This window comes from Penaeus chinensis, chromosome 28, assembly GCF_019202785.1.
Source record: "Penaeus chinensis breed Huanghai No. 1 chromosome 28, ASM1920278v2, whole genome shotgun sequence".
In the NCBI taxonomy this organism is placed as follows: Eukaryota; Metazoa; Arthropoda; class Malacostraca; order Decapoda; family Penaeidae; genus Penaeus; species Penaeus chinensis.
Genome location: NC_061846.1, coordinates 10,481,802 through 10,486,801, shown reverse-complemented (window position 1 = coordinate 10,486,801; position 5,000 = coordinate 10,481,802). Strand labels below are relative to the sequence as shown.

The following is a 5,000-nucleotide window of genomic DNA, read 5'->3' as shown; positions in this document are numbered from 1 at the left end:
TTTCTGGTATGTGAGGAGAGAGAGATCACGAGAACAGGTCACTATTTCGCTGGGTCACCTAAAAAAGTATCGTCCGGGATTCTGGGGTAAACGATGCAGGTGGATAACAGGAGACAGGTGACGGAGGCAAGTGACACAGGGAGTCTCGTATCTTGTAGATAAGCAAGAGGGAATGTCGCGCAGGTGGTCTGGACGGGAGCAGCAGTGGTGATCGGTCACAGAGTTTGTCAATCGTTCCACAGTTTGAAGACAGTCAAGCGCCGTGTCCATCGTAAATGATTCTGGGGCAAGTTGTTGTTAATGGAACGAAGATTGAGAGGAGAATCTTGAGAACGAGGCCTTCGAAGGATCAGGATCACGTCGTGGGCGGAAAGGATTTGTCATCTCGGGAGAGGAAGAGCACCATGGTGATGGCGTCACGAGGTTCGACAGGCAATGCAGGTCCATTCTTGACAGGGTCACCAGCACAGGGCAGCTGATGTGGTGAGTGAGGCGAGATGCGACGAGATGCGGCGAGGACGTCAGGCGACGTGCAGTAGAGAACAGAAGGGCGTCGGCAGGTGATGCGGGAGCGAGAACGTCCGGGGCGAGCTAGTCTTGGCGCGCCAGGGATCGGCCGCGAGGGCAGCGACGTGGTGATCCGAGAGTCAAGGTCAGCAGTGGCTTCAGCACGGGGGCGTCTGTTTCTGAGGACAACAAACGGGAACGATAATACCATGTCTTGGCGACAAAAGACGTATTGCCATATCTCAGGGAGGTACAGTATTAACACGAACTCATCATGATTAGGAATTGACTAGAAGCAACGTGCCATGGATTCGGAATATTCACCTGGAAGATAGAAGGCAGTATTGAACTATCTCGAATAAAATTATGAGGTTACAGGACAATAGACGTTCCCATGAAAATGCAGTTAGATAGATCATATTTAGAATATATTTCCTTCAGGGAAATGAGAGTAGCTGCATGCGATAAATGTAGGATTGATGGGAAGTTAATTAAGATTAGTAGCATTCTAGGAAACAGGAATGAATTTTCCTACGAAGATAATTATTGTAAACATGCAAACAAACGCAGGATTTTTTTTCCTGTGAACTGGAATTCAGCATCGTGTGGATTCTGAAATCATCACGACGTAGATTAATATGAAAATGACTTAAGTACTCATAGGTAGACAGAACTACAGAGAAATGAGAGCACCAAAGAGAAAAGTTAGGCAAACCGCAGGGCATGAGTGAGCGCGAGACAGATGTTAGCTGAGGGGAGATCTCGTTTTCTATGAGGGAAGGAACACAGGTGTTCGCGAGAGAGAGGAAATCAGACACTTAACTTCACAGGGGGTTTCCTAAACAAATGAGAACAGCGAGGAAAAATGAACTCACCTTGAGGTACTGGCAGGGCAGTGTTGATCGATGTTGCTGGCGTCAGGCAACTGCAGAAAGTGTTGAAGACTGCGACAGGTGTTGAAGTAATGTGCGCTGAGGGAGGAGCGATGTCAGCTCGGCAGGGAAGACTGGCTTCGCGCTTGATGTCGGGAAATCGCAGAAGTATCGTGAGATGAAGTCTTGCAGTGACAGAAGTCGACAAAGATAAGAAACATGTGGCTTTTCTGTTATGTGAGGCGAGAGAGATCACGAGAACAGGTTACTATATATATACGTTAAAGTTTTCATACTCACTAACTAGCAACTCTTTCTAGGTTGATTAAGATTATTCGGTCAAAGAATTACGAATAACTGAAATAATATGATTTCTCATTTCTCATCTCTCGTTCTTTATTTCACGGGGGGACGTCGCCGTGACGTCACACACTAACATTGCCGTTGGGCAGAATATTTTCTTTATTCCTAGACCATTATACTCTCAAATATTTGTCCGTCATTATTTTCAACGCATTTCTTTTTTTAGGGGGGGTGGGGCTTACTATTACTTTTAACGCGTTTCATATAATTACAATTTTGTCCACTATTATTTTAACCCAGCAGGTCACTGTCTCGCCCTGTTGGACATTTGTTCGTTAGTTTTGTTTATGTTTATAATTAGCCCTATGTAATTCAATTGACATATTTTTAGACCCCTTCTAATGACGTAAGGGTACGTAACTACTACATTATTTTCTCTAAATGTAAATCATAACGATAGGATACCACTTTCCTTCGCGCGTCGTGGGACCTGACGTCACACTCGGGATAAAAGAAATGCAGTTGCTCTCGACGCGGAGTGGTGTGGTGTAGGGTTCACCCCCCCCCCCCTTTACTCCTCCTCCTTGGGTGCAGTGACTTGATAACAATGACAAAAATGCACTGTGTTCGTGCTTAATTTTACGCGTTAGTAATTTAACATGTATATGAGAGGTATTTATTTATGTGTAGAAAAGGGATGACTAATAAAGTGATTGCAATATTCATGTGCTTTTTATTCTGCTTCGTATGAGAAGTGTTGTTGCTGTTTTTTCATCAACTATCATATATTATCTCCTCAGTGTCTGATATAATCTTTACAGTTCATACTAGTAATCTTCCTCTCACAGATTTACTCTTGTATCAATTAGTTAAGATAAATGTGAGGAAAAGTTCACAACTTTTTAGAAAATTTACACATTATTTATTGACTGAAAAAAATATTATATAGCCAAAATGTAAAGCCAATCACATAAATTTGATATGCCAATAATACAACATCTGAGTTCATTATAATCTAATACAATAATTTTACCGCCTTGAATATCCATCTTTGAGTTTTAACAAATAGTCTGCCACTCTAACTGTTAACATGCAAGCGACTATATAATGTCAATTCAAGCAAGCTGTTATTAATTATGAAATTAGAGCAAACAATGTCAATGCCAGAAATGGATACAAGCAATAAGTAAAAGAATTCCTTTCTCCACATGCAATTGAAATCATAAAAAATACTAGTAAACAAACTGAATTACAGAAAATAGTGAAAATTATATCTAAGCAAGATGAACTACTTATACCAAGCAATTTAAAATATTAAGTTAATGTCCTTACACAATTACTAGCTTAAACTCAAGATTATCTCCACTAATAATTAAATGAGTACACTTCAAAAATGGACAGAAAATATCTTATACTTAATCAGGCAATCATAATACTAATTTAATCTCGTTAAGCAGTAACTAAATCAAGCAAAAACTTATCCTAGAAAATACTTAACTGATACATACATTATGCAAACACAAAATTATTCTTACGCTCCACTGCAATTTAATTATCTTCATCTCTGTTAAATCACACTTCCGTAGAGCTGAGATCTCTTAAAAGTAATTCATAAATTCCTTACTTTCTAAACTAACTTAATATATCCTTACACTTATAATTCAAATCTATATGTATTTAATTACATCATTCTTCAATCTTGACAATCAAATCTATAATCATTCCATTATATAATTCTTACTTCCAAAATTAACTTAATCAAATACAATTCTTGGTCCATTATATAGCCACACATAAATCAAGAAATAATCCCTAAAACTACTTAATACACATTTTCCATAGCACATTCCCGCCCACTATGTTCCCTCAAGATAAGACACTAAATCACTTCAACCGGGCTTACCAAGATGTGCCACAAAAGTGACATGGCTACTGGATGCTACTCCGAAATCTAATCCGTCGTTTGTCTATCACTAACCATCTTTTATTCGCGATATGAGAGCCCATCCGGCCACACCCTTAACAGTTATCATGAATATAATATAATTTATTTTCACTTATTTGAAAGATACCTGCGTCAGGACTTTTCTGTGTCCCAGCAATTTTTCAACAGTGTATTTATCACTTTAAACTTTTCTACCTGCCAGAACATTTTCTTTTCTTGTTCCTAGACTGGTGTGTTATATAGTGATCGCTTCAAAGTAGTTATTGTTTCCGAACTCATGACTTCTTTTTTGCTTCTCTTAGTCCGTCACATGGCGTCACTTTGTCACGAGATGTTTTCAACACTTTGACGTCATGGTGCGCCTCTATTTTTTGTATCTGCGTCTTGTCCTGTTAACCACATTTTTTGTCTGGAGTCCGCTCGAATCCTCGCAATGTTATTATATTTTTTTATGTTTCGTCCCGGCTTGTTTGTTTCACTCGTTCATGTATCATCCGCTTTGCCCTCGCGTTGTTCACGTGATAATGCCTTCGTGTGTTTACGACAGAAGGAAAGGACAAAATATCAACAGTCCTACATACACACACACATACACACACACACACACACATATATATATATATATATATATATATATATATATATATATATATATATATGCATATATATATATGCATATATATATATATATATATGTATGTATATATATGTATATATATACATCATTTATATACATATATAGACATACATTATGATATATATATAAATATATGTATATATATAGACAGACAGATAGATAGATAGATAGATAGATTATGAGAGAGAGAGATATATAGACAAACATAGATATACCTGTACATAGATAGTAGATCGATAGATAATGTAAACATTCTGTAAACCGACAGATAAACATATTCAAAATATGACCTCTATCTTAGGAAAGGAGCGTTAGTCATATGTTTTGGTGCACGGAGGCTGGTCACTCCACTGATGAGCAATAGCTGCGTGACTATCTCATCAGCGTCCACTTGGCTCGCAACTGTGGAGGTGGAAGGGCGTCCGGAGGCAAAATGAAGTTTAGGAGGTAATTATATTAGTGTTTATATTATTCTACTTTGTTGGGTTTTGAGTAAGATGAAAGTACTAGTCTTGTTTAGATTCGTGAAGCTTATCTTATTGACTTACTGGCAGTTGCAATACTTCGTTTACATCTCATGATCTGCTGCAAGGTCCATTCCTCTTGCGCGTAGAGGTCATTGCTAGGCGTTTTTCAGCATGACTTTCGACCTCCACTGATCCAATGCTAGTCATGATCGTTCTTCTTAGCCTCTTACTTTGTTTGCAGTTGACTGAGAGGAAAGAGACATTCACAC

The 5,000-nt window shown here is 38.6% G+C and overlaps 1 long non-coding RNA gene across 1 annotated transcript in view; it reads right to left on the bottom strand.

Moving 5' to 3' along the window:
* The window catches only part of LOC125040128, a 3,907-nt gene extending 267 nt beyond the window's left edge, over positions 1-3,640 (bottom strand). The window contains exons 1-3 of the long non-coding RNA XR_007116166.1: positions 3,586-3,640; positions 1,383-1,609; positions 1-686 (exon numbers count right to left, since the gene is read on the bottom strand). The exon at positions 1-686 is cut by the window's left edge and continues 267 nt beyond it. This is a non-coding gene — a long non-coding RNA (uncharacterized LOC125040128). The remainder of the gene's footprint in view (positions 687-1,382; positions 1,610-3,585) is intronic.
* Between the last annotated feature and the right edge of the window lie 1,360 nt (positions 3,641-5,000).